This window comes from Manis javanica, chromosome 12 (assembly GCF_040802235.1).
Source record: "Manis javanica isolate MJ-LG chromosome 12, MJ_LKY, whole genome shotgun sequence".
Classification (NCBI taxonomy): Eukaryota; Metazoa; Chordata; class Mammalia; order Pholidota; family Manidae; genus Manis; species Manis javanica.
The window spans coordinates 97,577,805-97,591,444 of NC_133167.1; positions in this window are offsets into that span (position 1 = coordinate 97,577,805).

The window sequence follows — 13,640 nt, forward strand, 5'->3', positions numbered from 1 at the left end:
ATAGTTGGCTAACAAGTTGGAAAGAATCAACTTAGATACATAAACACATGAGACACACACACTACAATAAATTTCAGCTGCATCAAAGAGTAAAAGAATTTTATAAACTGAAGAACAGCTTATTTATCCCAGATATGGAGAGAACATGCACTTCTAATCACTGGAGAAAGAAGGTTGTTACCAGGAGTAAGATAGATTAATTGAATGTACTTTTTAACCTTTCAATTTTCATACAACAAAATGTAAAATAAAAATATTATAAAGGAAAATTTCTAACATAAAGTAGATATGTTATAAACATTACTTAATAATAGATTTCTCCCCAAAATAGATAGGAAATAAATGATGATGTAAGTCAATAATCACTTTCACTTGAATAGTCAGAAGTATACAGTTGAGAAAATATATTTATTAGTACCAAGATGAAAATAAGTCATCATGCTTTTAGAAAAACACAGTTGTATTAAAAAACGAAGAAAAAAATATCAGACCCAGCCCACTTGAAGTCTCTGTTATAAGCATACTAAACTGGAAGACATTTAAAAATCATTAAACTCAGTCTTGATAAGACAGTGGGGAGAAGCAGGGGTATACTTCATATCAATGGAAGAAATATGAAATGGTTACATCTTTCTAGAGGGTAATCTGTAACATGCTTTCTGACACATTACACTTTCCCTCTTTCTGAGGGAAATTTATATTGCAATTTTAAATGTAGCATTACCTATAGTGAGGAAAATTAGCATCAGTTCAAATGCCCAAAAATATTTAAGTGTTAAGTAAAGCATGGTATGTTTCCATATACAAACTAAAAGGACCTGGTAATACATGATATGTTTGTATGAAATAGAGCAAGATAAGACAAACCCATTATCATATTTACAAAACTATATACAAATATGTGAATCTAGTTCATCTAGATCAGAAAAGGATTTTGGTGGATATATATGGCATAACACTGCTCATTAGATGTTTTTTTCATGAAAAATATTTTTTTCAAAATCATTATCTTTACAGTAATGATGTGCAATATTTATAGAACATTTACTACATGCCAGCTATTGTTCTAAGTGTTTTTACTTTTATAACACAAATAAAATATATTAATTTATTAGTACCAAGATGAAATAAAATTAATTTTATGAGTTAATAAAATTTTAATAAAATCAATTTGATTAAATTAAATTAACACATTTGCACATTTTATTTGATCTTTGCAACAACCCTATGTGCTGGATGTTATTTTAAAGCTCCATTTTATGGAAGAAGAAATTGAGGCAGAGCAGTCAAATAAATTACTCTAGTTCACACAGTTTCCCTGAACAGTTCCCAAGGGACAGTGTCTTAAGAATAGCTTGCTTAGATGGTTTCTATTAGTTGGTTCTTTAACTTGCCCCGAAAGAACCGAATTTGAGGCCTTATATCTCTTGTCCATATCCGCTTTCATTTCCGTAGTGTTAAAAAAAAAGAAAACGAACTACTGGGAATCTCAACAGTATTCCCAAAAGTCAAAACAATGAATTAATATAGGATAAAATAGAACCATACTCCAAAAAAGTTTATTTAGGGAGATAAAAATAATAATGATAGAGTAAACATACTCTGGAGTTTAAAAGAGACTTTTCCAAGGCCACCTCCCCCAAGACACACTCACACACACACACATAGACTCCCTTCACATTCCCTGACTCAGTAACTTGCACAGACACACCCACTGGGCCCTAATAATCCTGAAGTTTTGAGAAAATTAGGCAGCTTTCTCTGAGAAAAAGGTTGGAATCATCAGAAAAAAAATCCTTATGGAATAAAAGAGGGCCGTTTCATCTCTCAGAAAATGGACTAACCATTGCTTTTAGAGGGGGGAAATGTTCCCAATTAGATTGATTTCAAACTGTCTGTAGGCTGGCTGTTCCAGGTCAGCCTGAGCTGTCAGCCTTCTTTGTTACTGCTTGATGGAAGTATTATCTTTCACTCAGAGACCAAGGTGAATTGGAAACTGGGAGATCTGAGAAGCAGCTTTTTAAAAACACTGTAGACTGTTGATATGTCTCCTGTTTTGCACCCTGGGTAAAAATGATAAGCCAAGGGAAAAAAATAAAGTGAAATGCAATCTTAGGTTCGTGGACCCATTGTGGACAATTATGAGTACATATTATCTGTGTGCATGTGGTGAAGCTCTGTGGACCATGAGAATAGCATTTAGAATAAATCCATGAGTTGAATTTCAGAACAACAGCCACAGAGCAAAGACTTAAAAGGTTTTCCTCATTAGTTTAATTGTAATTCACTTGACCCTCCAATGTAATAAAATCGTTCTATGTACTTTCCCAAGCCATTATTCCTTACATTCAGCATTACTGGCTTCTCTGTCATTAAATATTCATTTCCTACAGTTTTTGGAAGGCAAACAAAACAGTCACTTCACTGCTTTATAATGATTCCTGGGGAAATGAGTCCTTAGGGAAAGCTTCCAGTAGGTCCAATAGTTTTGAAAGATACTTAGTCGGTTTTCTCCAGGTTTGACAAATATTTTTCTTTCTTTTTACTTCAAAAATGCAATATTAGAGCTTAGACCTTTATTTTTTCATCTAGCAATACTCTCATTATTAATGAAGACCTCATATGATACTGAACTGTAACTGAACTCTACTTAGAAGATAGTAAAATAGGAAATGGGACAAATTTTGCGTGCTTTTACCAGATATGATTTTATTTTTAAAAGGAAGTTAGGCAGCGAGTGAAAAATGGAGCCTTGGGGGAGGGAGGCCTGCAGCTAAGGGCTTCAGGTGTATTTTCACCTCCTTTGGGGAAGAATTAATAGTTTTATTTAACTGAGAAGTCCCTGTATCAAGTTTGACTTATAACTTTGTTTAAACCTGAGCGTGTGATTTATAGAATCCTTCCAGGCAACCTCGGGACAGTTATCACAGATTCATCTGCATTCTTATGAGCACCCTCTTTGGTTTGGGTGTATGCTATGTCTTATCTTCCACAAAGTCGATTTAAATAAAATAGTGCCCTTATAATAATCCCAAATATGTTAACTATATATTTGATAGGATAAGCATATAAGAGAGGCTGATTATCATTATGGAAAAAAAAAACATGGATACATGTAATAGTCATTTTCTTTTTTTCCCAGCTTCACTGAGATATAATTGACATATAACATTGTATAAGTTTAAGACGTTATTTTCTTTTTATTATAACTAATCCAAAAATATTTACTAAATGGATACTATGTTCTCTATGTGCTTTATCACGTGCAGACACTCTAAAAAATCCACGGTATAGAGTACAGAACAAAACATTAAATGTAGTTCCCATCTTAAAAGACCTAGTAAGTAATAATATTTGAAATCATATAAACCATTTTCTCCCATTTCATTTTTCCTTCAGTTGGTTTTCTTATTTTTTTAGACTCCACACACCCATTTCCTTACTCTGGCTATGACCTTAAATTGCAAGTAACCTGTGAAATAGCCTTCATTTTCTTCTATCACCATAATTCCCTTAAGAATGTCAATAGATTATTTTGATGATGATTGTTGTCCTTAGGGTTCATTTTACTAAACTAATCGTTCAGAAATGCTGACCACAGTGGTATTCAACAAAGCAACTGAAATCTAAATGATTTCCTGTGTAGTCATCTGAGGTTCTAGAAAAATGCTTTCCTCATTATCTACATCATCTACCTGCCACTGATTAGGGCTGTTTTTATCTATAACTAATGAAACAAGCCACGTTTTTCAGGGCTTTATCATTATCAACATAAAAGTATATATTTTTAAACGTCATCTGGAGGGAATGACAGAGTAGCTTGTATCAGACTAGACCTCCTTCAAAAAACAATTATACTCTGTGAACAAAATATAAACAATGTTTATCAGAAGGCATGGAGAGGGGCCAAAAGCAGGCAGAAAATGGAGACGAGCCAGCCCTTGAAAGAAGGGAACTAGGTATGCATTTTTAATTGAAGTTACTGCCCAGTCCCTGTGGGGCAGAGGAGGTAATGGTCTTACTGGTTTGAAGAATAAGAAGACAGACTTAGGGGCACGTGATAAAACAGATGCATTCATGATAAAACTATCAACAAACTATGAATAAAAAAGAACTTCCTCAACCTGATAAAGGGCATATATGAAAACCATCCAGCTAATATCATACTTGATGGTATTGGGGAGAGAAAAAAAAACTTTTCCTCTACCTTCTTAGGTTCAGTGGCTAGTGACTAGGGCCTGCATATTAAATTGAAAAAAGACAGATCAATGCTAAAAAGGCATACAAATTTTACTGATGCTGATATTTTCATGGGCATGGGGGCGTCACAGAGGTGGTTAAACTTGGGGCTTAGATGCCATTTTAACATTGGGCAATACATTGTGAAGTGACTAGGCAGAGGAAAGGGGTTTGGAGCCTCTGGGGATGATAAATTGTGGGAAAGTAACTAGGAAATATATGGGAGAAGTCATTTGAGATAAAAGGGTTATTTTAGTGAAGTCTGTTTAGGCAACCTCCTCTCGGTGCTGGCCCTCCGTTTCTGGGGATAAGTGGTGCTGCCTTCATCTCAGTACAGGAGCTGGGTTGGGGACAGAGAGGGAGGAATGATGTCAATGCCATCTTCACAAATGGACACTTATGCCCTGCTTTAGGGAAGATAAGGGGAGGGCAGAGGATTTTCCCTGCATCTTCTCATTCTCAATTGCCTTCAGCTTAAAATAATGCTTATGCCAAAATGGCACACTTTAGGGTGGTAAATTCTGGACCCCTGTACAGTGAAAGACTGTTCTTCTTCTGAAGTTGGGGGCAAGGTAAAAATATCCACTCTCCCTTTACTTCTATTAGATCTATAGTCTGAAACAGTTTGATGGAATAGAAATGGCAAGAAATGGAATAAATTAGAAGGAAGAAGGAAAATGATTCCTTCTAACAATTAGAAGGAAGAAGGAAAATGATTCCTGTTTGCAGGTAATAAAATTGTTTATATGGAACATTTTAAAAAATCTACAAAAAAGTTATTGGAATTTGTGAGGTTAGCAAGATTTAAGGATATAAGGTCAATATAAGCAATCAATTGTATTTCTACATACTAACAGTAAACATTTTGAAAATCAAATTAAAAGACAATTCTATTAACAATAGCATTAAAACATAAAGTACTTAGGGACAAATTTAACAGAGGATATGCAAAACCTCAATGCTAGAGATTATGAATACTGATAAGAGCAATTAAATAACACCTAATATACAGATATACCTGTTCATGTTTTGGAAGACTCATTATTGTTAATTCTTCTAAATTTGACCTAGAGATTAATTACAATCCTATCCATAATCCTACCAGACGTTTTTGTAAAAATTACACTCTGATTCCAAAGGTCTGTGGAAATGCAGAGGACCCAGAATAGCTGAAACATAATGAAATAAAAGGGCAAAGCTGGAGTATTTATATCACTTAACTTGAAAACTTAATATAAAGTTACAGTAATTGAGATGTGTGATATTGGCAATAGACACACATTATCAGTGGAACAGAATAAAGAGCAGAAATAGACTGTACAACCAACCTGAAAAGGAAAATTTTAACAAAGATTACATAGGATTTTACAACCATATATACTCCTTTTAATACCTATAGTCCCTACTCAGCATTTTTTCACCATATCAATTGACTCTTTATATCAGCAGAACACATAGCTTTGAATTATTTGAAATGCAAACATTTTTTCTTCCACTTCACCATTTTATTGACTCATTGGTTTTCTGTTGGGGCTGTAACAGATTACCACTAAATGAATGGCTTGAAACAACAGTTATTCTCTAGCAGTCTGGAGGTCAGAAGTGCAAAGTAAGTCTTATGGGGCCACAGTGAGTCAAGGTGTCAGTGGGGCTGGTTCCATCTGGAGCTCCCGGGCAGATCCTCTTCGGTGCCTCTTCCACTTCTAGGGGCTGCCGGTACCCCTTGCCCCCTGCCCCTGCCACCCCTTCTCAGGGACATTCTCCTTTTCCTCCACTACAATCCAGTGTCCCTCTGCCTGCCTCTTGTAAGCACACTTGCGATTGCATTTAGAGCCCACGGGGATAATTCAAGTTGATCTCCTCATCTCAAAATCCTTACCTTAATCACATCTGCTAAGTTTCTTTTGCCATATAAGGTAAATTCATGGGTTCTGAGAATTAGGACATGCACCTCTGGGGGTTGGGGACATTATTAAGCCTAAAACAAAGGCTATTTTAACTATTCAGTCTCTGTCCACCAGAAAACTAAGTGAAATATATGTTTGGAACTATCATAATTTGGGAATTTCATTTAAGGAATATTTATATAACTTAAATTTTGGAATAGTTTAGAATTATAATAATTTAAGCTTATGCCTTTACTCTTAATTTGAACTTATGATATTGGATTTCACATAAAATAGAATCTTTAGGAAAAATGTCAAAGCTACACTCCTCATCATTATTCAATTTTAAGTTTTTTCCATTAATTCAGTTTTCTCTATACTTAAGCAAGATTCCAGTAGAGTGGTTTGTTATGAAAAATAATAAACATGAATCAGTTTTGGAAGATAATATCTTATTCTAACTCCCTATTCTTTTGTTGAACAAAATACTTAGCCAGGGCTAAGCACTGTTGTAGATACTGGCCAGGGGAGAGGAATTTTGTTGCCATCTGCATTTATCTCTTTTGGCAGATTGTATCTCCTAAGATGGCTACAAACACGTCTCCCATCCTACCTGCTCGTCTTACAGAGTGAAGTTGTCACTCCTCCCATTGGGAGGCAGGGACTGTAGTCCCTTGCCTTGAATCCAGGCAAGCCTGTGAATACAACAGTTTTGCTATGTGATTTTCTGAGGCTCTGGCCTAGTTCTCTTGGGAAAATCAACTCTTGGGCCACCTGGGGAGGCTAATGTGGCCCATTATCCTGGTATTCCAGTCAAAAGCCCAACATTACCGGCCAGACATCTGACTAAGGAAGCTTTAAAGAATAACTCCATTCTGCCAGTTAACACCCAGATCATAAGATATAGTAATAAAATAATGTAGTCGTTTTAAGCCAAAAAGTTTTGCAGTGGTTTGTTACACAGCAATTTTTTTCTTCAAAATTTCTCCACAAAAGCTGGTCTTCTTCTAGAACTTCCTGTTTCAAATGTCTCTCATCATCCAGTTGCTGAAGCTGGAAGCTTGGGAGTTATCATTGATGTCTCTCTCCTTTGGCACCCATATCCAGGCAAGCACTAAATTCAGACCATTTCTTCCCAAAGAGCTTCTGAATTTTTACTCTTCTTTCCATCTCCTCTGGTACTATTTCAATTCAAAAAGTCTACTTAGAAGTTCTCCCCAAATCTCCCAAATCTCTAGTCCCCACCAATTTTTTGCATTAGAATGCAAATCTGATCACACCACTGCCTTGATTTCTTTTGATAACATCTCAATGCTCTGAGGAGACCAAATCCTAAAATGGTCCAAAGGTCCTGCATAATTGGACCCTGCTTCCCTCTCCAGCTTCTTGCCCTCACCTCCGAGCCACAATGGCCTTTTATTTCCATGCTTCTTCCCACCTGAGATCTCACTGACTACGATCCTTAAGCCTGGAACGTTCTTAAATCCTTTTCTTGGATAATACTTAATTAACAATCCGAGCTCAGCTTAATAGGTCCCTTTCACTGAAAACGCTGTCCTGGTCCTGCAGCCCAGGTCAAGTTCTCTGCACTTCTACATTTCCCATACTGTGTGAATAAAACATGACAGGTACAAAAATCAACTCATGAGAGTTTACATTTTCTTCCACCATTATAACCACTGATATCTTTTGCCAGAAGTTAGCTTTATTTGTCCTGAGAACAGAGAGAAAAACAAGGGGATTGGGAGGGCAAAGAGCTCTTCAGGCTGAGGTCAGGAGGAACTTTGGGAAAATCCACTTTTGCCAGCAAGTAGCTACTGAGAGCCATATTAAGAATGCCAAAATATGGTAAGATCTTTTGTTGTGCAGTAGGAGTGGACTCCCCCTTGGGTATTTTCTGGAGAGGCTGCAATGAAGATTTGAGTTACTTTCATGTAATAGATTCTGCCGGACTAACCAAGAGAGAGGCTGGTTTGGATAGGTTACACACATTGAATATTAATTTAATGACTCTCCTTGCTTTATACCCATTTAAATACAAACTTTATAAGGTCGGCGTCCTTGTCTGGTTTGCTCATCATTCTAGCCTTAGTTTTGCACAATTCACAGCAAATGCTGAATCTACTTTGGTTAAGTTATGGGTGATTTGGGGCAATTTGCTTAACCTCTCCAGGCCTCAGTCAGCCTTGTGCTTCTCAACTTCTTCAACAGAAATAACACCAACTGCAGAGGAGAAAAACATTTACCTCCTAGAAGTCTGGGGTGGCCTAGAGCAGCCAATTATAGCTCTGCTGTTTCTCTGGAGTTGCTTTGAAATTTCCTGTTTCATCTTAAAACTCGTTTAAATTTTACATTCCATACCATTAAATGTCAGCATTTATTTAAAACTCATTTTCTCTCAAACCTTTTAATGAAAATGAATGGCATAGTACCTATTACCCCTAGGGCTATACAAATCTCAAGCTTTTTGAGAAACACAAGTATTCCTTAAGTGATCTATAAGGCTCCTTTTTTGCTCAAAGTTTTATGTTTCTATAATTCTAACAAGCCAGACAGCTCATATTTATTTACTGAATTCCTTTCCTGCTCAAGTCACAGGAGAAAATACAAAGTACAATCAGATAAAAGCTGTCTGCTTTTAAGAAGATTGAGCTGTGATGACAAGTCATACACATGCAAAAAAATATTATGAGGTAGTACAGAGTGAGTGCTAAGTGAGAGGGGCAGCTTGTCAATGCAGTAGAGTTCAGAGGGCAGATTAGGACGGCTCAGCCTCCATTTCCTCCTCTGGGACATAGGGTAAAGATGCTCACACCTTTTCTCTCACAGGTCATTATAAAGCTCAAAAGATAAAATATGCCCACTTACAAATAAAAAATATTACTGTTAAGAGATCAGGGGTGTCTCAGTCGCATGGTGGACCATGGAAACAAGTTGGCAGACTAGCGTGGAGAACGGCCTTCATGAAGTCATGCAAGGTGAAATACACCACAGAAATACAGCAAACAAAATATTATCTTTATTGTGCAGAGAGCTCAATTAAAGGAGACACCTCTGAAAAAGAAGAATATTGCAGGCCTTGAGTTCTAAGTTAGGAAATTTAGAATCACTCCTGTGGACTTTATTTTGAAAAGATAAGTCCCTTGGTATAATTTGATTCATATTTTGAGACAGCTGGGAACGTTTTGGCACAAACCAAAGGGCTATTTTTAATGTTTCAACTCCTTTAAAGAATATTAAAGGGAGAATTGAAGAAACCAGATAATTGCTTACAGAGATCAAGTGTCAGGATTGTAATATTGCTAAAAGAATAAAGAAGGAAAATGAGGTTGCATTTTTTAGTCAGAAATGAATTGGCATTATGCCAGGTATGGGAGAACAGAGAAGTAAATTCAAAAAGGAGTTTCAATATAACTCTTGATGGGAGGTTAAAAGCAAGTGGCCTCCAGCATAATTTGGAATAAATTCCAGCATTATTGAATGAATAACACATGAACACATGTTCAAGTCTTAATCTGAAAACTAAATCAGTTATATGCAATGGAACCTTGACATTTGTAGAAGCCTGAGCTTTGGAGGCAGGATGTAGGAGAAAGGGTACCTGGTGATGATGATAATTCTATATAGTCAGTCATTTAAATGGGATATTGAAAGCAAGTAAAAATTAAAAGACAGTATGCAGCATTAGAATTTGTTTAATGGGAACATATAAATGCAAAATAAATCCCTATCTTAAGAAATTTCTATGAAGCATAACTTCTTTTGCAAAACATGAACAAGACCACAAAACTTAATGTTGCAACCATATATACATTTGAGTGCTATTAAAGATGGCTGCATTTGAACAGCATGTAGAGCGGTACACTTGGTGTAGAAAAGATGAAGAAAGAACATGCCTGTTTGCTAGCATATGTATCAAATAACCCTGGAAGGATACAAGCAAGCTGATAATCTTGGTTTGCCTCTAAGACATAGGAGCAGTGGGGAGAAATTTCTTTGTATTTTTTTTTTTTGGTTCATGTTAGTTATGTGGTCCAATAAGTAGACAGGCAAACAAATTAAATGACTGCAAATGAAATGGCTATCTTTGACATGATTTCTAGAGATTTATTAATTGTTCAATTTATTAGTAAGTCAGTCAACTTACATCACGCATTCAAATGGGCAAAGTAGTAATCTTTCCCTAACACTTCCTCCCGAACTCTAGTATCCATCAGAATCGCCTGGGAGTTTTCTAAAAACATTACTTAGCCTTAGCCCTCAGAGTTCCTGATTCACAAGTTCTGGGATGGGGCCTAAGAATTTGCATTTCCAACAAGTTCCCGGATGCTGCTGCTTCAGGTCTGGGGACCACACTTGGAGAACCATTCATTGCCTGAGCAGTTATATCAGCAATGAGTCATCAGTGCTATAAAACATTGCTTTTAAGCAGAAATAAAAATGTGTGATGAGTTAGAATCAGACTATGGAAAACATAAGCAAAACTTAAAAGTCTAAAATGTAACAAGCCCTAAGGGAACATCTCTCTAAGGTCTCAGTGATCCATAAATCAACACCATGCTCAGCACTCAGCTATTTATTATGAGTAATACAATGACACATGAGATGCTGCTCTGCTATCAAGAAGCTTTGGCTCTAGTTTAAACAAATGAGAGTCCCTTTTTGATGACCCATTTAAACATTTGTCCTAACACTGAATTACATAGAAAGCATAATTCAACCAGTTCTGCAACAAGTTTTAGTATCCCCTGTACCTATTTCTAATTTATTTACCTGGATTCAAATGTGTCAATGCTCAGTGTACAGTAAACAATTTATAATTTTCACATGATGAATCAAAAGCCCTGAGATACAGATGTGGGTTTAAAGGCACGCTTTACTGCCAAGGTCATGTAAGCCTAAATTTACTTCTCTCATACTGTTTCTTCATCTAAAACTGGGTATAATCATAATTACCCCAAGTTTGGTATCCATGATAGTAAAAATTGTATCTAATATTTATTGGACACTTACTGTGCACTAGACAGTTATGAACATTACTAAGTGCTTTACATGCATTTGTTCCTTTATTTTTCTCAACCTGATGAGATATGTACTATTGTTATTCCCATTTCCCGATTATAAACTGAAGCCCAGAGAGGTTAAGAAACCTCTCTGAGAAGAACATATAAATGGCCTTCTGTTCTTTTACTTTTTAATATATTTCCCGGACAAAAGTTATTATAAATGTGAGGAAAACACATATCCATATGTGATTGTGCTAATACATGATTGTGTGTGGGGGCACAATGCAGAACTGTGTCAGAAGACTACTGTGTGGAAGGCTGTTCCAGGAAATATTTAGTGATTGTTTTTTGGGCATTATACTGTTTTCTAGCACCCTGTGATTTTATTTTCTTAAACTTTTTTGAGGTATAATTGACATACAATTATAACATAATTGAAAGAATATTATATAACATTATATTTTAGTGTACAACATAATGATTTAATGTGTGTGTGTGTGTGTGTGTGTGTGTGTGTGTGTGTGTGTGTGTGTGTAAAAAGTTCAAGAACAGGCAAAACTTTGGTGGTAGAAGTTACAACAGTGATTGCTCTTGAGTGTTGGAAGGCAGAGTGTGGTATTTGGAAGAGGTGTGACAGAGAGAGCCTCTGAGGTTCTGGGATATTTTATATCTTGATTTAGGTGGTTGTTACACAGATGAATACATATGAAAATTAATTAAGCTGTATAGTTTAAGAATTATGCACATTACTGTATGTGTGTTATACCTAAATAAAAAAGAAAACAAATTTCTGATTCACATTATGAAATATGTATTTGCATGCAAAATAATTTCCAGCTCTGGAAAGATTAATAAAAGACTGAAAATGTATTGAATATTAAACTAGTCAGAAGGATTCCCAGCTGACTTTGCTAAATATGGAACTGACATGGTAATATTACACTTTACACTGTGGCATTTTGTGCAATGCATCAGTGGAACATTTGAGGGAGAATATTAAATAATATACAGTTGAACGTGCTTTCTGTTGAGCAATGCTTGCCTCTGATTACTTTAGATCTGTGAGTCAGATTCTAGGGGAGGAGAAAATGGAACCATCCCCTCCCTCTTCTCCATCCAGCGGCGCCCCTACGGACCACAGGTTCTTGGCTTTAACTCTTATTAGGGGTTTTCTGTCAGACTTTATGGTTTTCCACATTTTAAAATAGAAGTTGTATAAATAAATAACACATGCTTACGGGCGGTAGATGTCTTTAGATGTGCCCTAGACTCTCCTGTGGGCCGGTTCTCTACCTTCCTGCCCCTCCACACCTTTCATTCATAATAGAACAAAGACGGGCACTTAGGCTTGAATTAGCAACAAACAACTGGATTTTTACTTTGACTTTCACTTGTCTCTCTTTGTCGTGGCTCTAGGTGAGGTTTAATTAGGGTAGAGACCACAGGACTTTAATGAACAGACTTATAGAAATTGCTTGGAAAGTCCCATCTTACCAAAGTAAAAAAAAAAAATGTATGATTCCTCTGTGAATGTTAACAACATGTTGGTGCATTGTGTGCTATGTTCTGTAAAACTAACATGGAACATATCAAATGCAACTGGCCAAGGTAGAAATCGGTCAGCTCCTACCCTCAGGTTCAAGGACACGTCCTGCCAGGTTCGCAGAAGGGAGAAGCTGAAACTTCTGCACTGCAGCACCGCTCAAGGTTTCTGCAAGGTCAGCACATTAGAAATGGTAAAGAATGTTTTGAGATCTTCCCGAGTCAACACTGATTCTAACAGAGGAGAATTAAAATTGTATTAAGAAAACATTGCACTTTTCCCAAGTTTAAATAAAACATTCATGTACAATGGCTATCTGCCTTTCTTAAGTGGAAAAAAACTGGAATTGCTAGTTCATTTATTTATGTATTTTTTAATGTTTGCCCTTATTTTTTTCCTTTATCACTTGTTACTCTTCAGCTTAGAGAGACTTTACGGAGGCGTTAAGTGTGTGGATTCTAGAACAGGGCTACTTGGGTTCAAATTCCAGCTCCTTGCCTATTAGCTGTGTGATCTTAGGAGTTACTGTTTAACCTCTCTGTGTCTCTGTTCCTTCATTCATCAAAAGGGGCTGATTATTCTAAAACCTAGCTCACAGGGTGTTGGGAGGCCTGATGAGTGGGCAGAGACACAGCACCAAGAACAGGATCTGGCCCTTGGCGAATACCATGGGCAGGGGCAGCGTATTCCTGCCCTTGCTGAGGGATTCCCTTGTACCCTTACCCCAGGGATTGCCTCTTACAGCTGCTCTTTCTCGCTCAGCCTTAACTCTAGCCCTCGCTCTACATAAACATCCTGACTTCATGTGTCTGTTTCTTCGTGTACATTTCCCCCGCAGTTCTGATTCATAAGATCTCTGGTTGGTAGAGAACAACCTTATTATTATAACTACCAAGACCTTGCCGTAATATGTTAAAATTATCACTTGCCCAGTGATTCAGTTATTACCCACCACTGTCATGCATT